General features: G+C 40.3%; 1 long non-coding RNA gene across 4 annotated transcripts; it reads right to left on the bottom strand.

Annotated features, from left to right (window-relative positions):
• Nucleotides 1-998: 998 nt before the first annotated feature.
• On the bottom strand, nt 999-26,756 carry LOC110505414 (uncharacterized). 4 transcript variants are annotated; one of them, XR_016491920.1, is made up of 4 exons: nt 26,382-26,462; nt 13,093-13,141; nt 9,643-9,835; nt 999-7,925 (listed from the first exon to the last, which is right to left on the bottom strand). It is a non-coding gene; the product is annotated as an uncharacterized LOC110505414 (long non-coding RNA). The 4 variants fall into 4 exon arrangements; XR_016491919.1 differs by having other exon boundaries at nt 9,643-9,832; XR_002470755.3 differs by lacking the exon at nt 13,093-13,141 and having other exon boundaries at nt 9,643-9,832; nt 26,382-26,756.

The following is a 26,756-nucleotide window of genomic DNA, read 5'->3' as shown; positions in this document are numbered from 1 at the left end:
ATTTTGAGTCAAATTTAACATATTTTAAAAACGCTTTATGAAGTTGGTTTTGTAGCATAAACTGGGAATGTGATATTTTTGACTGATATTATGATTGTCTGTTGGTTTAATGTCTGCAGAGTAGTTTAAACGCTGTCAGTTCCACTTTACATGTTGCATTTCTGTGTATTTCCATGCATTTGCGGGAAAATGATTTATTTCAGTGTATGGCAAACAAAAAGCACATTTCCTTGTAACTACAACAACATTTTAAATACAAGTGAACACTATCCATCCCTTTGGTCACCTTTTCTAGATAAGAGTCAAGTACATTGGCGGTAAGCTTTCCTTTCAAAGAGCAACTCACCATTAATGAATGACGTTTTCCACAGAATGGAATATTCCTTCGTTGTATGTGTAGGCCTGACAAAAAACTAGGGGTTAGTGCAGTGTATTGCAGCTTAGGACACACTTTGCTCTTTTCAAATTTGAGTATTGTGCCTGTGACATCAAAAGGGCCTTTGAGCGGGTCGCGATGTTCATTGAGCTTTCATCTTTTTACCTCATTACAACTTTCACAGTGGCACAATGACTTGGCAACAAAGCTGTTGTCTGAAATCCTCTCGAGATGTTAGGCCCCCACGCTTTAACTCAGTCCTCAACGCTTTGACTCAACTCCTGCATTTGAATTACAGTAAGTCCCTGAAAGTGAGGATTCGTAACTCCTCAGATCAGACTCTTCACGATCACATCACAGTAAATCCCTACAGGGATCTTCTGCATAACCTGAGTTGAGCTGATCAATGGGTCTACTTCGTTAGTTTCTATTGAGGCTTGGACACCATGTCCACAAAGAAAGCTTACAAGAAGTGAAACATACTGTTATTCTTTAAACAGTCTTCTTACCAAAACAAATTGAAATGTTTGCAAATTGAATGCACCAGGTAGCTAGAATAAAGAATTGCAAAGAATTTCAGACGCAAAAAGTTAGACAATGTTATATTTCTTCAAAATAGTACTTTAAGTTATATGTAGTGTTTTTATTCTTAGGATATAAAATGACATTTGGGCTTTTTTTTTATTTCCAATATTCTATACCAAGACCCCAATATTTCTTCAATCAGATTCAGAAGGAAAAACAAACACAGCTTTGAGTGAGCCCCTGGAGTGTGTGTACACACACACACACACACACACACACTGAGAATTGGGCTCAAAAAGTCAGCTGGACAGTAGAGTTCCAGAGGTACTGCTGACCTAGTTTTGATCTCTGTCTGTCTGTCTCTCTTTATCCCTCTTGTTCTCTCTCTGCTTCTCTCTCTGTCTCTCTTTCTCCCCCCCCTCTCTCTCTCGCTTGTTCTCTCTGCTTCTATCTATGTCTCTCTTTCTCCCCTCCTCACTCTATTGTTCTCTCTATTCATCTATCTCAATTAAATTTCAATTTAAGGGCTTTATTGGCATGGAAACATATGTTAATATTGCCAAAGCAAGTGAAGTAGAAAATAAACAAGTGAAGTAGAATAAAAGTAGAATAAAAATAAAAATGAACAGTAATTACACTCAATAAAGTTCCAAAATAATAAAGACATTTCAAATGTCATGTTATGTGCAAATAGTTAAAGTACAAAAGGGAAGATAAATAAACATAAATATAGGTTGTATTTACAATGGTGTTTGTTCTTCACTGGTTGCCCTTTTCTTGTGGCAACAGGTCACAAATCTTGCTGCTGTGATGGCACACTGTGGTATTTCACCCAGTAGATATGGGGGTTTATCCAAATTGGGATTGTTTTCAAAATCTTTGTGGGTCTGTATAATCTGAGGGAAATATCTGTCTCTAATATGGTCATACATTTGGCAGGAGGTTAGGAAGTGCAGCTTAGTTTCCACCTCATTTTGTGGGGATCGTGCACATAGCCTGTCTTCTCTTGAGAGCCAGGTCTGCCTATGGCGGCCTTTCTCAATAGCAAGGCTATGCTCACTGAGTCTGTACATAGTCAAAGCTTTCCTTAAGTTTGGGTCAGTCACATTGGTCAGGTATTCTGCCACTGTGTACTCCATTCAGGGCCAAATAGCATTCTAGTTTGCTCAGTTTTTTGAGCGAGTAAAGTGTCAAGTAATTATCTTTTTGTTTTCTCATGATTTGGCTGGGTCTAATTGTGTTGCTGACCAGCTTGCTTAGGGGACTCTTCTACAGGTTCGTCTCTCTGTAGGTGATGACTTTGTTATGGAATGTTTGGGAATCGCTTCCTTTTAGGTGGTTGTAGAATTTAACGTCTCTTTTCTGTATTTTGATCATTCGTAGGAATCGGCCTAATTATACTCTGCATGCATTATTTGGTGTTTTATGTTGTACACCGAGGATATTTTTGCAGAATTCTGCACGCAGAGTCTTAATTTGGTGTTTGTCCCATTTGGTGAGCGGTTCCCAGACCTCAAAACCATAAAGGGCAATTGGTTCAATAACTGATTCAAGTATTTTTATCCAGATCCTAATTGGTATGTCAAATTTTATGTTCCTTTTGATGACATAGAAGGGCCTTATTGCCTTGTGTCTCAGATCGTTCACAGCTTTGTGGAAGTTACCTGCGGCGTGTAAGGATTGACGCAGGAGATGAGAAGCAGGTCCGGGGAGTGAAGGTTTAATAGCTGACGGACATGAAACGGAACAGGAACAGCGTCTGGACAGGAACACATAACAACAATTAATGGGGACACAGGGAACACCACCAAGGAACAGACAGATATACAGGGGGTAATCAACAACGTGAAGGAGTCCAGGTGAGTCCAAGGGTAGCCTAGCGCCCTCGAGTGCCAGGGAGGGTATGTTTAGGCCGAGATATGTATAGTTTTTTTGTGTGCTCTAGGGCAGTTATTCCCCAGGGGTACGCGCAATGCCGTCGGGGGTACGCCAAATAAAAATGTGATTCACTTTTTTTATTTTTTTATTTATATATTTCTTAACATTTTCAAACAGTCCATTTATATTTTCCAACGGGGCTATACATTTGGGTGAGTTTTTTTTCTTGCCTGAGTAGCCTCGTTTCACTGCCAAAAATAAAATTCAACCATCTAGTGTTCGGCAAAATAACAACACAATGTCAAATACAGGTAGTCAAATACAGGTAACCTAGTCAAATAATTAACATCCAATCACATTAACTGTTACTATCTTGTGGGAATTCCACTAACGGTCTGTATGTAGCCAAACGTAGCTGCTGCTCATGTTTGTATCTGTACTGATGGCGCAAAAGCCATGACAGGGAGACATAGTGGAGTGGTAACGCGCGTGGAAGCAGTTGCTCCCGACGCCACTTGGGTACAATGCAGCATCCATTGAGAGGCTGCCAAGGTAATGTCTGACAGCTTGAAATACGTTTTGGACACTACAGTGAAAATGGTTAACTTTATTAAATCAAGGCCCCTGAAATCTTGTGTATTTTCTGCATTTTGCAATGATATGGGCAGGGTCCATGTAAAGCTTTTACAACATACAGCAGAGAGCTGGTTATCAAGGGGCAAAGTATTGACACGTTTTTTTGAATGGAGAGACAAGCTTAAAGTTTTCTTTACTGACCATCATTTCCACGTGTCTCACCGTTTGCATGATGACGAGTTTCTCACATGACTTGCCTATCTGGGTGATGTTTTTTTTCTCACCTGAATGATCTGAATCTAGGATTACAGGGACTCTCCGCAACTATATTCAATGTGCGGGACAAAATTGAGGCTATGATTAGGGTCTTTCCATCAATGTATGATTTTTGGTGTGCAAATTAACTCAAGCATACGGACAATGTCAAATGTGATATAGCAAAGCACCTTAGTGAGTTGGATTCGCAATTCCACAAGTACTTCGGCCCTCGCTAGCATGAAAACTGAATACAGGCACAGACTATGTGTGGAAAATTATTTAAGACTGAGACTCTCTCCAATACAACCCAGCATTGCAGAGTTATGTGCATCCTTTCAAGCACACCCTTCTCATTAACCTGTGGTGAGTTATTCACCATTTTTGATGAACAAATAAGGTTTTATATTTAGGATGGCTAAATAAAGAGCAAAATGATTGATTATGTTATTTTTTGTGCCCTGGTCCTATAAGAGCACTTTGTCACTTCCCACGAGCCGGGTTGTGACAAAAACTCACTAATTCTTATGTTTAATAAATGTATCGTATAGAGTGTGTATGGCAGGCTTACAATGATGTCAAAAAACAACATGTGAAAGTGTGCTGAACCTGGTGTTAGAGGGGGTACGCAGCTGGAGGTTGAATGTTTGAAGAGGTACGGGACTATAAAAAGTTTGGGAACTCTAGGGCAACAGTGTCTAGATGGAATTTGTCTTTGTGTTCCTGGCAACTGGACTTTTTTTGGAACACCATTATTTATGTCTTACTGAGATTTACTGTCAGGTTCCAGGTCTTTCAGAATCTGTGCAGAAGATCTAGGTGCTGTTGTAGGCCCTCTTTGGTTGGGGACAGAATCACCAGATTATCAGACAACAGTAGACATTTGACTTCAGATTCGTGTAGGGTGAGGCCGGTGCTGCCGACTGTTCTAGTGCCCTCGTCAATTTCGTTGATATATACGTTGAAGAGGGTGGGGCATAAGCTGCGTCCCTGCCTCACCCCACGGCTCTGTGGAAAGAAATGTGTTTTCTTTTTTTTTACCGCACACTTGTTGCTTGTGTACATGTATTTTATATTGTCGTATGTTTTTCCCCAACACCACTTTCCATCAATTTGCATAGCAGTCCCTCATGCCAAATGGAGTCGAAAGCTTTTTTGAAATTAACAAAGCATGAGAAGACTTTGCCTTAGTTTGTTTGTTTGTCAATTAGGGTGTGCAGTGTGAATATGTGGTTTTTATCATACGGTAATTTGGTGAAAAGCCATTTTGACATTTGCTCAGTACATTGTTTTCACTGAGGAAATGTACGAGTCTGATGTTGATGATAATGCAGAGGATTTTTCCAAGGTTGCTGTTGATGCATATCCCACGATAGTTATTGGGGTCAAATTTGTCTCCACTTTTGTGGTTCCAAATCCTTTGGGAAGATACCAGAGCTAATGATGATGTTAAAAAGTTTAAGTATAGCCAATTGGAATTTGTGGTATGTATATTTTATCAATTCATTGAGGATACAATCAACACCACAGGCCTTTTTGGGTTGGAGGGTTTGTATTTTGTCCTGTAGTTCATTCAATGTAGTTAGAGAATCCAGTGGGTTCTGGTAGTCTTTAATAGTTTATTCTAAGATTTGTATTTGATCATGTATATGTTTTTGCTGTTTGTTCTTTGTTATAGGGCCAAAAAGACTGGAGAAGTGGTTTACCCATACACCTCCATTTTGAATAGATAACTCTTTGTGTTATTGTTTGTTTAGTGTTTTCCAATTTTCCCAGAAGTGGTTAGAGTCTATGGATTACATTGAGCTGATTTCTGACGTGCTGTTCCTTCTTTTTTCCGTAGTGTATTTCTGTATTTTAGTGATTCACCTTAGTGAAGGCGTAGGCTCAGGTTTTCTGGGTCTCTATGTTTTTGGTTTGATAGGTTTCTCAATTTCTTTCTTAGGTTTTTGCATTCTTCATCAAACCATTTGTCATTATTGTTAATTTTCTTCGGTTTCTGTTGGACATTTTTAGATTTGATAGGGAAGGTGAGAGGTAAAATATACTGTTTAGATTTTCTACTGCCAAGTTTACACCTTCACTATTACAATGAAACGTTTTGTCCAGGAAGTTGTTTAAAGGGGATTGAATTTGTTGTTGCCTAAGTGTTTTTTGGTAGGTTTCCACACTACTTTCCTTCCATCTTTAGCATTTCTTAATATTATTCAATTCCTTTGGCTTTGATGCCTCATGATAGAGTAGTGCTCTGTTCAAGTAGACTGTGATTTTGCTGTGGTCTGATAGGGGTGTCAGTGGGCTGACTGTGAACACTCTGAGTGACTCTGGGTTGAGGTCAGTGATAAAGTAGTCTACAGTACTACTACCAAGAGATGAGCTATAGGTGTTCCTACCTTAGGAGTTCCCTCGAAGCCTACCATTGACTATGTACATACCCAGCGTGCGACAGAGCCGCAGGAGTTGTGACCTGTTTTTGTTGGTTATGTTGTTGTAGTTGTGCCTAGGGGGGCATATGGGGGAGGGAATGCTGTCTCCTCCAGGTAGGTGTTTGTCCCCCTGTGTGCTGAGGATGTCAGATCCAGTTCTTGCATTTAGGTCATCACAGACTAGTACATGTCCCTGGGCCTGGAAATGATTGATTTCCCCCTCCAGGATGGAGAAGCTGTCTTATTAAAGTATGGGGATTCTAGTGGGGGGATATAGGTAGCACACTGGAGGACATTTGCCTCTGTTGAGATAATTTCCTTTTAAATTTCTAGCCTAATGTAAAAATGTTCCTGTTTTGATACATTTAATAGAGTGAGTTAGGTCTGCTCTATACCAAATTAGCATACCCTCTGAGTCCATGCCCTGTTTTACCCCCCCCCCCCCCCCCCTCTCTCTCTTGTTCTCTCTCTGCTTCTCTCTATCTGTCTCTCTCTCCCGCTCGTTCTCTCTCAGCTTCTCTCTCTATGTCTCTTTCTCCCTCTTGTTCTGTCTCAGCTTCTCTCTCTCTGTCTCGCTCTGCCTTTACAACTTCATCTCCTCTCCTGTTGATTTGGAGTGTTTGTTTTAAAACACTTTTATCATCTCTGCTTTACAGGCTCACTGTAATTGCTGGGTATGAAATGAAAGACTTGTAAAACACACAAATAAATATTTGACTGATACAAAAGGTGTCCGTCTGACCCAGGTCATGTAGAAAATAACAAATCTAATGAATTGCCCTTATTGTGTAGACTTTCCATGCTGCCTGTTTTCCAATCATAGACCTACCAATCAGAGCTAGGCTTTTGTTAGCGTTATCGTGCTGTTCATTTATCTCGCTGCCGGAAAGCCGTGTTCAGTTAACGCCATCATATCATCTCATTGTGTTATCAAAGTTGTGCTACAGAAGGCACTCAGTCGTTTTACAAAGGGACAGGCGTTATTGAGGAGAAAAAGGATAAGTGTCTGGACCTAGACCGTGTTTATAAAATCTTGAAAACAACTCCAGAAAAATCTAAACAAAATCAGGACAACAAAACAGTCTACTTTGCTGACAGAAAATATGCTTTTGTGTCTTTATGATCTATTCGTCATCCACCTGCCATGAAACATTAATGAAACAATCAAATCAACCACTCCATTTCCTGAGAATCAGTTTGTCATCCTGCATATTTCTGAACACCCTTAGCACCTTTCGGAATATCTCTCATTGCCTCCACTATTCTCAAGAACAAGTGTTCAACCCACATTTGGTTTGTTTTAGAAAGTGAGAAATGGAACACAATTCATTTGTTTGCTTTCCCCTATGCTTGAGACCACAGCGACTCCAATCCTCCTGTTTGATTTGTTTGTGTGAAAGGTTATGGAACACTGGGGGGGGGACATTGGACTTGGTCTCTGGTGAGGATCTCCAGCCCCTGCAGTCAGTGACTAAGCTAAGCTAGCCAGGGAGTAAGTAAAGTGGGTGGGCTCTCATTTAGCTCGGCAGTGCTGCTCTTGTTTGTGGTTGTCCCTGACAGCGTAGGCGACTCCAGTCCAAAGCACCTGTGTTTGCTCACTAGCTTCCCCCAATCTGCTCAAAAAATGCTGCGAGCATGTCACATGGCCTGCCTGATAGGCTTTTAGAACAGTTAATCATTAATGGTGCCTCTCTCTCCCTATTCACGCTGCCTGACACAAGCTTTGATATTTCATAGATCCAGACAGGTCAGACGCAGACGTAGCCAGGTAGACAAGTACTCATAGAGGAAAGTGCTTTTGTGGTTCTGTGTCTGTGGATCTGAGGTGATGCAGGGAGAAGATTGTAGGCAGCAACACATTGATCCCATTGGTCCCATTCCACCTCCATCTGTGGAGGATAAAGCCAAAATAATAACACAAGTTAATCCCCAACAAAACACCTTTGCCATAGGATACATCTCTCAGAAAAACTGGTGTGACACTCTTTTCCTCAAATACACAACAGCACAAGACTTCAACTATCAAAGCATTATCATTGTGCTTTCAATATGTCATATAGTGTCAGAAACATACTGAAAGGGTGTGGTGATAAGAACGAGAGCTTGACATTTCCAAAGAAAATGTGATTGCGATGGAATCTAATCAGGACCACCTCCATTTTTTCTTCAACAGTGGTGCCTGATAAAAGGAAATATGACCATGAACAAAACAAGTCATTCAAAGTTTGCTCCTGTTTTACCATCCCGTAGTTAATTAAAGGACCCTATTCTTGGTTTGTTCTCTACTTCATGATGTGAATGAGAAGTCCAGGGCTCATTTCATGCCTGTCTACGCGGGCTTTATGGCAGAAAGGGGAAACATGAACTTGCTTTCAGAAAAGTCTGGACACATTTATCTTAGCAGAGAATTAAGTCTACACAGCCTCATTCTTATAACCCACTAAAAGAGCCAGCGACAGCTCTTATCTCCCATTTGCCTGAACTTGCTGATGGTTTTCTAAAGAGAGTTTGTCTCGGTCCACCCACCCCAACCCCCAAAGCCAATAATACTGTATGAGAGTTGGAGAGGGTGGTGGAAACTTGAGTGTAAGGCTAAAAATATAGTGAAACGTAAGTGAACAAAGTGGACACCATATGTAGGGTACTTTGCAAGCTATGAGTCAATCATTAATGTGGCACATTCAGATATCTGCTCTCTCCTAGTGAATAGAAGTGAAAGATTTTGTGTGAAAACGGTTTTGCACACAGCAGTTGAAGAGTTTTGTGATAGGTTTTCATGCCAGAATCTCACTTAGGAAATGTGTCGCTATTTGTTCCATCAACAATTAGATCAAGGTGATTCATTCTGGTATGAGTCAGTGCTTATATTGATAATGGTTTTATCAAACACTGCTATGAACCACTGATGTTGTTGCCTTGACTTATAAGGTTTTACAACATCCCCTCTCATCTCAGTTTCTCCTTGCCTCAACTCACTTAATCTCCATCTATAATTTTTTTTAAATAAAAAGTAGAATATAAGTGGATTGAAATTCCTCCTACACAAATACGACAACATGTAAAGGCGTTTGGCAAACAGAAATAAAAATCTATTTATTAACTCCAGTGACTTGGAAATAATTGGTTCCTTTCAGATCCTCTTATCCATATTTGCTGTCTTATATTGGTAGCCATTTTCTTTTCTTTTTCATGCACTTGTACCATGTTCTTTGTTTATACCACGCATGTATGAAAGTCACAGAGCCTTAATCCTCCCAGTGTATGTGTGTTGTCGTCCATGGACAGTTTATTTGCTAACCCTGGCCAGCCATGATAAGGACCAATGGTGTGTCCCCTCAATAACTCAGCACCTCGCCTGACCACAATCAGACAATCTTTTCTGAATCATCTAAATACATTAACATTGGGGGGGGGGGGTTCAGAAAAAAAGGTCAAATAAAGGTCAAAACTAAGATGACAATAATCCCATCCTGCTGCACCCACCAGGAAATAAATTGTGTTGATCTGAGTCAACGAGTGGCTTAACGACTGTATGGTTCAAACAAAGGTTCCTGTTTCAGAAGGGCAGGTAGGAGATGGATGGCTTGGTAAACATAGCTGACATACCTGGCCGCTGCCATGGGGCGGTCACAGCACAGCCCACGACAGAAGGGACATTGTGTGTGGTGGCAGATCCATCTGCTTATCATTTTCGAACCTCTCCTCTTCTCGTTATGGCCTCCTCTCCTTCCTATCTCTCTTCTCTCTGAAGGAACCTCTCTGACAGCACAGCCATGGAGCCCTCCCCAGCAGAGCCCTGCTAGACAGAGAAAGAGAGAGAGAGAGAGAGAGGCTCAAGAAACACCTTTCCCTTCATTATTTGATGTGGTTATAGTTCTGCGATCCGTCCTCAGAGACCCAGCACCTCAAATCAACTCAAACAAGCTGAATGTGCCGATAAGCATGGGATGGCAGCAATCATTCCCAAAGCCTCAGAGCAAAACATTTTATTCAGTCACATTTAAGAATGGGGAGAAAACTCAAAACCTATATACATTTGAGGCTTACTTTAATAAAGTTGTATACCATGTTGTAATGTTTTAGTACAAAATAGGACATCACACATATAAAAAATGTTTTGTCAAAAGCCTGGTTGTGTGAGTTGCTTGTTTTCCTGTGAGAGAGTTGACTTTGCTGTGTCGGCCACAGAGACGAAGCTAAAACAGCTCAGTGTGAGTAGTGGTAAGCAGGTATAGATAGGAGAATGGGGAACACCCAGGAATGTTTAGCTAACTCGCCTGCAACATTCAAGCACGTGTGTCAAAGGTGTTTGCGGGGTGTTGACACCTCCAGATAGAGAGGTAGTAAGGTGAATGACATCATCAGTGGGCTGCTTGTGATGAGTACTAGGTGTGTTTCACGGACCCAATGCAAAAAAGCACAACACTCAGAAGCATCCCAAAACTAGTAAGTATCATACATTAAGCACACTGGAATAGAACAAATGAGAATATTGAGCATGATTTAAAATAAAACAGCAGTCATAAAATAAAACATTTCCCATGTATATAATATATGGTCATTTGACTGTAAAAAATAATTGAAAATAAGATCTTTGCAACTGGTGAAAGCTAACAACTGTCATCCTTTTGATAAATTGAGGGATGAATGTATATTGTAGCCACGTGTTCTATAAGAGAACACTGTCAACCAGGTAAAAATTTGCATTTGCATAGCTTCTTTGAATTATGCTCGTCTGTCAATGAATCAACCAACACCACCATGGTCCGGTACCATTTATTTTGAAATGATATTATAACCCTACATGCTGAAGAAGAGAAAGGGCTTCAATAATTGTCTCTGTTTTTTGCACACCTCAAACACATATTACATGTTTTTTGGACATAGCAATTGCACTCTACTAGCTTTTTGTTCATTTCCTATTTATATAATTCAAGAAAAACAATACAATGATACAATTATAGTCAAATGTCATGTCATTCAAATAGTTATTTTAATTTAACCCTAGCTACAGACAAAGTGTTGACAAATGGGTCATTGTATTAAGTGTACTTATTCTCAATCTCCTATGAAAACAATGTTACTATCGCACAAAAATGATAGAAATAAATCATTGCATTTGTCGAATACTACAAAATGCTTTCCTTTTTGTTTCTTCTTCTAGAGCTCTGGCAAAAATAAAAACCATGTAGTCCAACAGATGTGTAATATTATCCACATAGTGAGGGCATTTAATTATGAAGGCATTTAATTATGTATCTATCTGCCTCTACATTAAATAATACACCAGGTCAACTTGTACTTCTCCTATAAGTGTTCATTTCGATACATAATTGTACATTTTCGTTCTAAGTTTGTAAAATGCTTCATAAAAGCAAGCAAACCTTGCCTTATATTGTACAGTCTTTCAGTTGATCAAAGTCAACATATTGCTATGTGTTATATAGTTAAGTTGTCAATGTATTATTCTGCAATTTCATTCAATATTATGTTCTAGTGGTTATCAAATTGTGAGTGACATTGCCATTTTATGCCGTTTCAAATCACGCAATTGTTGATTAAATCAGCTGTTAAATCAATCCGCCACGAGCCACAATTTAAGATAAAAATGAAAATAATTCCCTTGAAAATATGTACTTACTTAAAGAAAAAAAACTATATGATTTCATTGAAAAATCTACCTGCTAAGATCCCTGCATACATTTCCAATACAATGAAACCTGCATTATAAAATAGAGTTAATGCAAAGTGCATCGAGTCATGTTCTCTGCTCTGGGATGTCAAAGGAGCAGCCAATGACAGTTCATTCTGTGTCTGACCACCCACTAGGAGCTGCAGGGCATGATTTTTGATGGCTGTGACTGCAGCCTCTTGGATTCAGACAACCATACAGGTGACTAAAGACCGTCATGAACACAGTACATTTCAGATGACCTTAAGCATCATAACATCAACACTGAGTGAGTCATCCGAGTGCTCTCTGACACAAGACAATAGCCCGGTGAGCCCGAGGTCGTCAGCGCCTGGGGTAATTGGAGGAGTGTTGTAAATTTCTTGTATGACTCATTGTGCATTGTACGGAGCCCATAACTCATGTTCTCAGAACTCATAAATTACACGGCCACGGACAACCTTAAGCAGGGTTGAAATGCCTTGAACAGAGCTTTATTTCAGGGTCAGTGGAGCGTGAAGCTGAGAGGGCTGCCAGGGCCCGCACCACCCACCACACAGGTGGCTGCCTCTCCGCTCACACAGCCCAGTAGCACACCTATTTATCCACCCATACCTGAGCTCTGACATGCTCACTAAACGTTCAGAGGCGTTCACCAAACTGCAAAGCTGCTCACTCTCAACCAAAACAAGCACTTATGGTTTCTTAATGATTATGCTCTCTTTGCTAACACACAAGCTACATTTAATCTGTATTTTATATTTGATGTACAATAACAACTCATTTAAAAAATGGAAAATGTGATTGACATAAAATTGCTCTGTCTTTGGACATTCCGCTCCAACGCCATGCTGTCCCTCTGAATGAATCCATGAGCAAAGTGCTTAACAGAAAATGACAAGCCAATGGGAAGAATGACCTACAAAACGGCAACAACCTGAGAAAGTTAACAGTGACAATGATTCAACTGCAACGTGTTCCATTAGATACACTGTTCTACAGGGCGTCAGAGTCACCACCATCCACTCAGCCTCTGGCCCTGACCACCCAGAGGGACTCTGACATTAGTGGGGGATGGGTGTGTATTTGAGTGTGTGCGTGGTGTGTGTATGCCATGAGACGTTTTTTCAAGAAACTGTTATCATTGTTAGCTACATTTCTTCAGCGGACTACGAGAGGGAACTGTAGCAATTCCTGTCAAATAGACATTACAAACGTTGAGTCTGAATACACATTCCACCAAAAACTAAACAATGTAAATGCGAACACAAACTAACAAACTGAAACAAAAGACCACAACATGGCTCCTGCTCTCAGTCAGAGGAACGATTAGCTTTATTTACTCTCTCGAGTTGGCATTAGGTCATTTAATGACCGCATCTCACCTCTTTCTCAAGGGCCGTCTTGCAGTACTCAGCAGTGGGCTCCAAAAGGCTGAAACACAATGTTGAAATGTCTATTTCACTTTTGCGGCTCCTCCCATTGTGTAAGTTGTGTGTTTGAGCTGAATCTCCTTCATGGTGAGCCCTGCTACATATGAACTATCCACATGCAGAATAATGTAGACCTACAGTTGAAGTCGGAAGTTTACATACACTTAGGTTGGAGTCATTAAAACTTGTTTTTCAACCACTCCACAAATTTCTTGTTAACAAACTATAGTTTTGGCAAGTCTGTTAGGATATCTACTTTGTGCATGACACAAGTAATTTTTCCAACAACTGTTAACAGACAGATTATTTAACTTATAATTCACTGTATCACAATCCCAGTGGATCAGAAGTTTACATACACTAAGTTGAATGTGCCTGTAAACAGCTTAGAAAATTCCAGAAAATAATGTCATGGCATTAGAAGCTTCTGATAGTCTAATTTACATAATTTGAGTCAATTGGAGGTGTACCTGTGGATGTATTTCAAGGCCTCACTTCAAACTCAGTGCCTCTTTACTTGACATAATGGGAAAATCAAAAGAAATCAGCCAAGACCTCAGAAAAGATTTGTAGACCTCCACAAGTCTGGTTCATCCTTGGGAGCAATTTCCAAACGTCTGAAGGTACCACGTTCATCTGTACAAACAATAGTACGCAAGTATAAACACCATGGGACCACACAGCCATCATACTGCTCAGGAAGGAGAAGCGTTCTGTCTCCTAGAGATGAATGTACTTTGCACAAAACGTGCAAATCAATCCCAGAACAACAGTAAAGGACCTTGTGAAGATGCTGGAGGGACCATGTACAAAAGTATCTATATCCACAGTAAAACGAGTCCTATATCGACTTAACAGGTAAGGACGCTCAGCAAGGAAGAAGCCACTGCTCCAAAACCGCCATAAAAAGCCAGACTAAGTTTTATAACTGCACATGGGGACAAAGAAAGTACTTTTTGGAGAAATGTCCTCTGGTCTGATGAAACAAAAATATAACTATTTGCCCATAATGACCATTGTTATGTTTGGAGGAAAAAGTGGGAGGCTTGCAAGCTGAAGAACACCATCCCAACCATGAAGCACGGGGGTGGCAGCATCATGTTGTGGGGGTGCTTTACTGCAGGAGGGACTGGTGCACTTCACAAAATAGATGGCATCATGAGGCAGGAAAATGATGTGGATATATTGAAGCAACATCTCAAGACATCAGTCAGGAAGTTGAAGCTTGGTCGCAAATGGGTCTTCCAAATGGACAATGACCCCAAGCATACTTCCAAAGTTGTGGCAAAATGGCTTAAGGACAACAAAGTCAAGGTATTGGAGTGGCCATCACAAAGCCCTGACCTCAATTACATAGAAAATGTATGGGCAGAACTAAAAAAGTGTGTGAGAGCAAGGAAGCCTACAAACCTGACTCAGTTACACCAGCTCTGTCAGGAGGAATGGGTCAAAATTCACCCAACTTATTGTGGGAAGCTTGTGGAAGGCTTTCCGAAATGTTTGACCCAAGTTAAACAATTTAAAGACAATGCTGCCAGATACTAATTGAGTGTATGTAAACTTCTGACCCAATGGGAATGTGATGAAATAAATAAAAGCTGAAATAAATAATTCTCTCTGCTATTATTCTGACATTTCACATTCTTAAAATAAAGTGGTGATCCTAACTGACCTAAGACAGGGATTTTTTACTAGGATTAAATGGCAGGACTTGCAAAAACTGAGTTTAAATGTATTTGGCTAAGGTGTATGTAAACTTCCGACTTCAACTGTATGTAAATGGGTATCTTTATCGTATCCTGTGCTTGACTTGTGCTGCCTCCTTTTCTGTAGAGAAGAGGGATCAGGCGTTATCCCCCCACCCTAACCACCGCCCGCTGTTTATCGAAGAGAGAGGGATTCAGACTTAAACGACAGCACATGCTAAGGTGAACCTTAGCCACCGAGACACACAGGCGATAACCCATTCAATCAGACAACAACATCATGGCAGGCAGTATGTAGGCAGATAAATGACGATACAGTACGGTGTTCAATGGGAATTAAAAGTATAGGGCAGCTGGGCTCTTATCTGGCCAGAGCGATGAAACCCGGCAACAAAGGGAGGCCTAAGACTAAGAGGCTTGATGCATGGGAAAGCCATCGGCCAGCCATTGTGGCTGCCCTTCTGCTGAGCAAATAGTCCAAACTGTTCATTCCCCATCTCCCATTCTCTCTGAGGTACATTGTTTGTGTCCTTGCATTTCATTCTGACTGGGGAAGATTGCTCTCAGGGCCAGTGAGCAAACAGTCCAGAAAAGAGCCGGCTATCTCCTGCCGTTCCCAGGAGAACTAGCATTTTTATTTCAGCTCCAAGCTGTCAAAGGATTGGAGAGTTTGTGTCAGGATCCTGAATTAATTGCTTTAAGCTGTGTGCGTGGGGGGGGGGGGGGCTGCATTTTATCACCAAATGTTCAGTAAAATGTTTCCTAGCAATTATGCACCCCCGCCCTGCAACGTAGGCTTTCAGTCACCAAACATTTGGTGATGGATACATACAGGATGGATTTCTGAAACTCAAATGATGCATTTAGTTGTAATGGCAGCACAATAGTATGAATAGTGACAGAACAGCATCTGTCAAGGATTTGTTGGTATGGGAGTGAATTGCAAAGTTTCTTATTTTCTTCTATAATAATGATAGGTACACGAGCCAGGCTTGGCAGAAAATTGACCAAGCTTCCTCCAAAAAGTATATCTGGTCAGACATTTGGTGGAATGGGATATAGAGTCTGGAACCTCCGTCAGAACAGCTAACGTGAACTTAGGTACCATCTGTCACTCACAAAATCATCCCAAATCACTGCTTACTTAGCAGCTATATATTAGACATTTTGGAGATGTGACACTGCCATATCTGTTGGCTAACTACGCTCAGCGTCTAATGCCAGAGACAACAAACCAGACAACTGTTCCTATTTTGCCCTACCAATTCCTCTATCATTGGATATATCTTGAATTATGGAACAAACGGCATACAACGCCACACTGATTATGGCAAAAAAATTGGACACGTTGATTTTCTAGTTCAAGTCTAATCATGAAAACTCAAACACACTCTTATTCAAACCTCTGTGAGAGGCTGGTATGCATTTGCATCTTAAGCGCATTAGCAATATTTGACCGTACCACATGATACTATAGCATTTGTATGGATTAGTTGTTGAGAAACTACTATCAATCAGCTCACTGCCTCAAAGAGTTCATCATTTAAGTAATGCTTTGCTTTGCATGTTAACCCCACCTGAAATTTGCATCAATATAGTAACGCAACAGTCTCTGGAATAATGACCTCAAACAAGTCCAAACACACAGCTGCTGTAACTGTAACCAATATTTCCCAGAACAATATCAAAGGTGTGTTGCACCAATACACTGAAGAAACCAGAAATAAAATTGCATCCACACATTTGTTTCTCTCTTTTGGTATAATCTGCTCAATGCCTCTATTTGCACATAGGAAAATAAAGGTATCGGATCATGACACATACATCTGGATGGATTACTTCTTCATCTGACAGGATATTAAATCCCACTCCAAACTATGTCACTGTCAGCCGTGAACAGACAATGGGTTAAATAGTATGTATCAGGGGAATACTCTGTTAGAGGAAATGTACAGCTCTTGTCTTTTAATGGTAATCTGCTCAACTGCTCTATAGACACCAACCAGCTTTCCAGGACCCTTCAGCTGAGCATCAGCCTGTACGTGATAAACGACACAGCCATTTATATGGGATTAAATTGGAGATTAATTTAATTCAAGTCAGGGTATGTGAATTCATTAAAAGGCTGACAGTGGCGTATACATGGAGGGAATTTAATTTGAGTCCTCAGAGGACACCTCTATTGGGGTGTGGGGTGGGGGGGGAGTCATGTTAAAGTGGAGGTTTTAAAGAAACAAATACGCTTAGGTTTCCCGAATGACACTCATCTTTACACACATTGACATGTTATTGCTGTTGATTGGTTGTTATTAAACTGAGTCGAAATGTTATTAGATGAGTGCTTCCCTGTGAAAAAGAGCGAGGAGTGGATTATTTAAAAGTGGCGAAATAGCCTATGCATGTTAAACAATGCACAGATCAGGAACAGTCCTCTGTACTGGTATACCCATGAAGAAGAACAAATACAAGACTTAACACACATTTAGCTTCCACTTATATGGTATTCAAATTAGTACATTATTTGAATGTCAGTGATTCTCATGAATGTTGAAATCGCATATCTTTTAGCCTCCCTGACAAGCTGAGGCGGTGTAGAGATATTACATTGAACTTGGAAGCAGATTACAGAATTCATCCCTGCAGAACACTCTTTCCTCGCATTCAATAAATTGGACAAGTCCTATTGTAAGATAGCCTATCACACCAAACATGTCTGCATAGGGAACATATACAGAAGAAAATATTACGTAGTTTGTTATTCAGAGTAGAGTGTTGGGGCCACACACATGGCTGTAACTACAAATGAGGACACCAAGGTCCGGACCTCGGTAATTATTTATAATTTGAAGAAGAAAAAAAAAAAAAATATATATATATATATATATAATATACATATATATATATACCTCGGTAATTATTTATAATTTGAAGAAAGAAAAAAAAGGAAACAAAATAAATAAATATAAATATTTATATATATATATATATATATATATATCCTACATCTAAATATTGGTCCTACATCTAAATATTGTTCCAAGCTTTGATCCAAGCTCAGAACGGGTATATTATCGATCTGAGTGCGTTATATTAGCCTCTTTGCATACGAGCGGAATCATAAACAGCGGTTTGTTCTTTATGTTCGCGTGCGTCCCCCGATTTGTCTGCCGGATTTTCCTCTTTTGCAGCACATTCACCACTTTCTCGAACGGCTAACTACGCCCTCTCGAACGGCTAACTACGCTAAAGGCCTGAGACGTAAAACGAACCACCCCAGCTCTCTGTCCACTCAAGTAGGCAACTAGAGACACTGCAGTCAGTTTGTTTGCGAGATACCGGGGGAAAAACATATTTTAAAAATCGTCCTGCGACTCCTGCCGTCTACAGACATCCCAAAACAAACAAAAACCGACTCTCGGAGAATGAGTGCGCAACTGGAAATAGTCGCTAATAGAGATATATGTCAGTCAGTCAAGTGGCTAGCTGCCGTCAGAGACTTCTATTGCAGTAAAGTTGAAGGGCTCTGGCTCGTTTACTTAGCCAGCTAGGATGAAGTAAGAAGCTAACTTTAAACGGAGCCTACCTCAGCATGAGCAAAAGAATAAGCTACTAGGTTCTCATAATAACTTTGCTTTACAGATAGACTACTGAGACAGACAGTGATTTGGCGCTCAGTGGTGAGGCTGATGGAGGAGGCAATGCATGCAGGAGGAAGCAGTGGAGACAGAGAGACAGGAAGCAAGCAGAGAGAGGTTAGTACAGTGGTTCCCAAACTTGAGGTTGGGGCCCCATGTGGGGTCCCCTTAGAAAATCTGTACTAATCTTATCAAATAAGTTAGGAACTTAAAAAAAAAGCTATGTTTCAATATCAACATCTCCAAATGGCCTATCTTGCCTATAGGACGAGGCCTACATTAAAACACAAACAATACAGTTCTGAAAATGCCATACATTTTCGTTTCGGCACTGATATTAAGTTAGAATAATTTCCCCCTTTCAGGGGTATAACATTACAATTGTATAGTTAATAGGCTATGTGTTCGTAGATCGACTGAGGTGAATTAACCTACAGCAGCCAAGGTGATAAAGGCTGGGGTCATTTTTGCTTGTTTTTTTCTGTTCTCCAAATAGCATTTTGACGTTTTTTAATTATATAGAAATGCAGCAAATGAGCTTCAACTTCTAGAAAATGTATCATCCGGACCGCACTGAAACTCAAACCCTGGTTACGACGCTGGCCACATGGGCTTGTTTGCCTTTGCTGGAAGCTGAGATTGGTTTGGGGTTTAAATGAATCGCTGGCGCACTGCGTTTTTAGGTTTCATTAACTTTTAATGAGTTGTGTGTCCTTGGCTGTGACTGACCTGTAGGGCTCAGGCCTCAGTTCCCTGGGGGAGAGAAGTCGGGCGAGGAGAGAGGTTGGCAGACATGCCAGGGACATGTCTGTGTGTGAATGTCTGCACTGGGTGGAAACAGAGGAAGAAGGCAATAAAAGATGGTCTGAGTCTATGGCAGAGAAACATTCAGAGATATCCATCAGTACTGCCAGAGTCTGAATCTAAAACCCCATGGTTTTCAGGCCTCGGGGGGAATAAAGCAAGCATGTCGGATCAATCACAGCTGAACAGGAATCTCTTTAACACAGCTGAATGACATATTGTTCTATGCTGGCTTTGCCAACAGGGTTCACACTCAAACACTCGCATCAAACCCATTGGGAAATGTGACTGCAGAATACTCTGTTACCGAAAAAGGCTATAGAAAGCACTTAAATAACACAACACACATTTCTCAATTTTGATCCCGCTAAATAGTTAGATTCATATTTTGGACTTCTCTAATCTTGATTTAATGCAGTGTCTTGCTGCATGGTTGAACACATGTATTATCTTGCCATGGGTTTCCTGAGCTTCATATATCTCCTTGAGAAGCTTATCTTCCTTTCTAGCATGCCTGAGACTCTCTTCACTGTTCTCTTGCTTGTTATCCCCATTAAATGTTCATCTGCTTTTAGTACTGAGCATTAACTGAAATGTAGGTTATTTTTCCGTTTTGTAACAACTAATTGACAGACGTTTGAATTACATTTTTTAAATTTTTTTTGTGAGCTCAACGTGACACATTGCACATTTCTCTAGATATGAATCAGATCCAGCCTGAACTATGCTATGTAGAAGAGAGTTGTAGTTTCCAACAGGCTAATATTCTACATTGTTTAGCACATAAAACGTGGTAATTAACTGCAATGACCATAATTCATTGCGTATCGACTTGTCGGGTATGTCTTTGTTTTAAGCCTGCTACCGAAGAGACAGAAGAATGCGCGATCGTGAGGGGATATAGAGCAGCTGTTGATTCGCCAGCTATCTCTACCTGAAAATACACGATCTAAGTGATTGATAGTTGGTATTCAGCAGGCATAAATGTATGCCATATTAACTTTGAAGAACTAAAAAAAAAATCTTGATTTTGTCAAACAGCATAGGAAGCAGCTCTATAGAGATGAGATGACTTGGAATGAAATAATAAAGTCATCAACTAAAACAAAAGAGTAATATACACAACAACTGAAATATTGTTTTAAAGTAAAGTAACGTGAATAAATGATGGTTAATAAGTGACATCAATAATGGTCAGTCACTACCATCATGGGACTTTTATTAATTATGTTATTCTGTGTTGTTACTGCATTAAACCCAAATCATTGAAACCACAATCAAAAACGGTGATTGTATTTTTATAATGAACCAAAGCCGAACCAACCTAAAAAAAAAAGCAATATCTGCTTCATTCAAGCAGAATCAACACCACTTGTACGTCTGTGGTCTTATTTATCCTTTCATCCTATTTATCCACAAGGATGTCCATTGTTTTTGCTGATTACTTTGTATCCATATGACTGCATATATTTTCAGATGACTCTTCAATGCAGATGTAGGATCTTAATTTGAGCCGGTTTGTTCACAGCAGGAAAATAATGCTGCAGCAACAGGAAGTGTGAGTTATTGTTTGGATTATAATTCATGGACATTTTGGTTGATACATTTAAAGTCGGAAATGTTTAAGTGAAATTTACAAACTTTAGAAGCCATTTTATACCTTGAATACACTACGAGTTTGCATTTTCTGCTATATCTATTGGCTATACAGGAAATGTCCTACAACAACAGGGTGGTCAAATTAAGATACTACATCTATAAATCTAGGATTATTTCTACAGTGCATACTGTAGATGGACAAGCACCAACAATCCTTCCACTCTGAGTGATACAAAAGCAGTGGGGTACTGAGAGGCACCCCGTCCTGACCAGAATAGGTTGTCTTTAGGTTAGTGCTTGTCCCACCAGCTGCTGCCTCGGTACTGTCAATGGGCATTGTTGACTTGTTTCTCTGTGACGCCAGTGCGGCCCTGTGTGTGTGGATGTGTGGACCACACGGCATGCGGCCTGGCTCAGGCTGAGAGGAATCGCTGGTCTGTAATGTCACACTGCCGTGTTAGGGAGGTACGGACACATCACAGTCACCGGCTGCATTCTCACCATGCCCCCCTCTCCCATCTCACACTCCTCCTTTTCCCATACTGACCCTCTGACCTTTGATTTCTACCTGCTCTGGTGGGTCAAACCTGAAAATATGGCTGGAATTTATCATCTGAGAAAAGCAAGCCAGATGTGAATGGTGTTACCTGTACATCAAATAGGAGTTGTTTCCTCCAAAATGTTCTCCAAATAGGAGTTGTTTCCTCCCAAATGTACTTCAAATAGGAGTTGTTTCGTCCAAAATGTACTTCAAATAGGAGTTGTTTCCTCCACAATGTACTTCAAATAGGAGTTTTTTCCTCAAAACTGTACTTCAATTAGGAGTTGTTTCCTCCAAACTCTACTTCAACTAGGAGTTGTTTCCTCAAAGCTGTACTTCAAATAGGAGTTGTTTCCTCCAAGCTGTACTTCAAATAGGAGTTGTTTCCTCAAAGCTGTACTTCAACTAGGAGTTGTTTCCTCAAAGCTGTACTTCAAATAGGAGTTGTTTCCTCAAAGCTGTACTTCAAATAGGAGTTGTTTCCTCAAAGCTGTACTTCAAATAGGAGTTGTTTCCTCCAAGCTGTACTTCAACTAGGAGTTGTTTCCTCAAAGCTGTACTTCAACTAGAAGTTGTTTCCTCAAAGCTGTACTTCAAATAGGAGTTGTTTCCTCCAAGCTGTACTTCAAATATGAGTTGTTTCCTCCAAACTGTCTCTGTATATTTCTTCTGACATGTCTGTTCAGAATACAGACATTCTCAAATGAATGGGAAAGAGATGTCAAGTTAAGAGGTGTGTACAGCAGAATTATGTATCTATAGGAGTGACAGCTAGGTTCAGAAGAACAGCGTGTACAATAAGCGAGGTATCGGAGAGAAGTGTAGGTATGGCCAGCCAGCCCCCCCCCCCCCCCCCCCCCCACACACACATTTTGAAATTGCATTTTTGTCCCCCCCACCCAGTTTTATCATTGGAATGTGATACATAACGAGGCAACGGTGTGCTTTTGGAACATGCGGACGCCTCCGAGAGGTCAGGTAGGCTGTTTGGAGTGTTTATCCGACCGGATAACAAAACAAAATTGTATTATCCCCCACACTTCTATTACAAAAGTTGCACACCTGGGTATGATAGAGAGGTGTGTGGCACATGACATGACTCTGCTAATTCCTGATAGTTATCAGTGAGAATGGGATACTTCCTAGTGTAGTCTCCATTGAAACAGTATCAGCAGCTAAATACAGACTCCTCTCCGGAGCAACACACAGGGAGTAGAGTGGGCATCTGTTCTCTTTTCATCCTGTTACATTACGCCCTTCTGTGCTACATTGGGATGTGTACAATTGCCTACTCTCAATGCTTCTGAGAGCCCTCTCCATATCCCTCTCCATAGCGTTTTGTTTCCATTAGAACAGCCAATGATTCATTCAAGGTGGAGCTTTGGAGGAACTAACATTTAGGACCCACTCAATTAGGGTACAAACAGACAATGAGGAGGTTTACTGTAAAGTGAACAGAGAAGGCTTCTGCCACAGAATCAGGCAGACACAGTTTCCCATATTGGGTTGACCACCGGGTGTTTCACACACCATTCAGGCAACCATATTTATTATCACCATTTGACTCAAATCAATCTAATTTCTCATACTACTTCCGATATGAATTGCTAAATACATTGAAAATATTGGTCAAAATCATGTGAAACCTGGCAATACATTCATGTTTTTAAAAGGTGTATAAGGTATCTTTTCCAATTTTGTACTTCGGATAATTATCATACCAAATTAGAAATATTGTAAGAAAAAGTGCAAATTGTATTTGCTATAGAATGAATGATTGGGGTAACCTATGAGCGGATTATTCTTAGCTTTTTCACTTTTTTCTTCTCCTTCATCATCATCTATGGGCTTTTATAGCAGGGTGCATACCAATATTAGGTGGATTACAGAAAACGAAAATGTATATCATTCTTTTTTTTACATCTAGTTTTCCCCCCATCTAATTGAAAGTGTCAAATTATTCTAGTCAAAATGCTTATCGTTGAAAATCAGTAAATCAATTGGTGTTGTTATCTGTAGTTCTCAAAGGATCCATTATCAACCTTTCTCGATATTGAATTGTTTTTTCTCGTTTGCACCTAATGGTCTCAACGTCTGTTATTTAGTCTATGGGTAATTCGATCATCAATTTTAAAGCAGTAGCCTAATTATTAATAGTCTACATGAATAATAATAATAATAATAATAAATAGTAATAATAATTGTGATTTAAAAAAATTATGACAATAATAATAATAATGAAAATAATAATGTATTCCCAGAGGGAAAATAGGTTTGCCACCAGCAACAGACATAATCTATGTTGCTGATTTTTTTCTAGAAATCTATTTAGCTAAAGGAATTATATCCCTTGCCTAAATAAATGTATATATGTACTGGATCCTAAATATATGCACTTATTTGAATAGCATAAACTCGCGCTCCCGCATTGAGAATTATTCATGCAAAGTGTCAGATAATTAAATGGCCACTAAAGCTAGTGTTAATTGAAGCAAGACGGGTGGACGCGATGGGCGTAAATCATGACGAGGAACTAACTGACTGCTGAGAAACCATGGGTGGCTTTGAGTTTTCACGTTATTATCTTTAATATACTGTAGGATAGCAGTTTCCCTTACTAAAATATGGGATTAGGAGTATTTCGCGTGAAAGAGGAGTTAAATTGGGGCAGTGTGGACGGTCCCACCCCTGCAATAGGCTAAAACCGAATTACAGCTTGTTAGACCGGTGTCCCGCTATCACCCGGGAGACCGTTCTACTTGGGTGTTCCAGGTCCTGGTGGTGGCTGCATGTGAGCTTAGGCTACTAGTGCTTTCAACGGGAATATAGGGCCAGAGTTGGTAACCCGTCACACATGATATTATTATGGGCCTATAGGTCTATGGGACCATGTGCATCTACTGCTATGAATAAACTTGGTTAATTCAAATGATGCAATCCATGGTTCCATCATGAAGAGCAATACCCCGGGCCAACGATATCTGTTATCAAAATGAAAACCTATTTCAAACCAGTTTTCAACATTTTGCTTTGATGCTTATAGACCTTATATCGATGTGTCCCAGTGTTGTGAGAATTGTGTTCCAAAGCTCATGCAATAGAAATGCAAACAGAAGGACAGATAAGGCATCCGCGAGTTCAGCCTCAGAGTCTAGAAGGGAGCATGAATGAACAAAACCTGGCGTCCTCACAGCAAGAGGAATTTCATCCATGTTTGACCACAACTTGTTCCAATAAATCCAGACTAGGTTTCGGTCTTGAGAAATGCCATTGGTTCCTCGTGTTACTCAAACTAATCTAGAAATATGCAAATAGGGCGACCGGTAAGAAATGTAATTAAAATGGGTTAGCAAAGTAAAGGGATCAACAAGTTGGACCATCGCTCATCTTGTTGCTATAACAACAGTGAAGGGGTTGCCTGTGATGGTCCTTTGCAGAGGCATCTCTGCGCTGAAATGTGAAACCCCTTTGTGTGTGTGTGTGTGTGCGTGTGTGTGTGTGTGTGTGTGTGTGTGTGTGTGTGTGTGTGTGTGTGTGTGTGTGTGTGTGTGTGTGTGTGTGTGCGTGCGTGTGTTTATACACGCGTGCTTATACGCGCGTGCATCTGCCTGAACAGCCAGCGAGGACTCATGCATATATTTCTATTGCCGATATCTTTTAACTTAAGCGAAAACAAAAAAACTTTTCGGAGGCGGGCGTTTATAAATGGTTCCCCACAACAATGAAGGTCCTGGTCCTTCATGTCGTGTAGCCTAGCTATCTCAGGTAACTAATAAATTGGATGATGTAGGCCTAGGAGGCTGATGTCAGTGGGTAAACTCTCGTGCACTTTTGGTAAGAAGGTTCTCCAGTGCCGATTAAGGCCGGTTACCTTTGAACTAGGGTTCCTAAAGGCCATTCCCATTTCACTCCATCCTGGAGGAGGCTTGACTGAGGTTATCACCTCCATCAAAGGATCGGAGTAGAAGTGCGTCGGCATATGCTATTTTAATAATGGGTAATGGGTATTTTCGAGGGCTCTTGCTCCTTGTGAGAGCGAGATTGGAGGGGAATTAATTATTGAAAACGGTCCCCAGTGTTTTGGACGCATCATACGGTTTCATCTCAACATTACAACTTTTACTAGGCTACTACTATTTTCTGAGCACAATGGTGTATTTTTTTATACAGTAGCCTAAGCCTATTACGCAGGCTTTTTCTTATTATTATTATTATTGTTATTATTATTATTATTGTTATTATTATTATCATCCTTATTTTATTAGCCATATGTTATCATTAGAAGTCCGCAACCAATTGTAAATAGGTATCATGAATGAGATGGGGAAGACAATGACGATAATTTATGATAGCTAATTCATTAAAATAAATGTTCTTGACATTTGGAATTCCAATATTGATGTGTGTTTGAATTATTTTCAAGCAGTGTGTGTAAAATGATCTTTAAATCATCCCCAAAAGAAAGCCAATAGAAAATACTCAATGGGTTCCTGAAAACCTGACGCACACAGCAAAACACTCAAAAATGGATAGCAATGAGACATTAAAAAAATGACAGGCTATAAACCACTCGGACGCTAACATTTGAATGTTGGAGCCGCAGGGTTTCATTGTAGGCTATAAAACAGAGTTCCATGCGCAATGGAGCAAGTGCTCCTCTCGTGACATCAATGATATAAATCAGCTGCAATAGCTCTCTGACATGCAATTGAAAGACACTGAATGAAGAGGCAACAACCTCTATCACAGAACTTGCAAATCACATCAGCCTTTTTGAAGCTTTGAACCAACCATTGTCATGAAACCCAATTGGGCCTGCTCGAGGACCTTTCTAACCAGGATTTCAGCCAGTGCTCAATTCTCATCTAGCATACCCCCGGCCCCAAACGAATAACTATCATCACACAACGATTGAATTGAAACAAAGTTAGGAAATATACAATCAAATGTCCATACCTGTGAAATACGGTGGATGCTTACTGGCAAGATAGGAGCCCAATGTGGAACCTCGCCTTCAGCCTTCTGCAAAGGGCTGGAGACATCACGGCATTTATTTGAGCTCAAACTCTGTCACTGTTGACTTTAGCACAAAGCAAAGATTTCACTGCCCCGCTAGTTAAAAAAAAAAGAAGATTATTTTACCGCGATATCGATCAGTGTGCTAAAAAAATAATCAGTTACGCATTATGTCTAAAATGAAGAGAACGAAATTGAATGTCTGTGTACATTTACTGAGCGGTGACGTCCTCTTCAAAGTTTACACTCCTGCAATTTGGTTGTGCATGTACTTCCTATATTGTGGGCATAGCCTCCACTCCATTGTTTACTGCC

Source organism: Oncorhynchus mykiss, chromosome 25 (genome assembly GCF_057628025.1).
Source record: "Oncorhynchus mykiss isolate SJ-2025 chromosome 25, ASM5762802v1, whole genome shotgun sequence".
In the NCBI taxonomy this organism is placed as follows: Eukaryota; Metazoa; Chordata; class Actinopteri; order Salmoniformes; family Salmonidae; genus Oncorhynchus; species Oncorhynchus mykiss.
The sequence above is the reverse complement of the archived record's forward strand: the minus strand, read 5'-3'. Positions and strand labels throughout refer to the sequence as shown.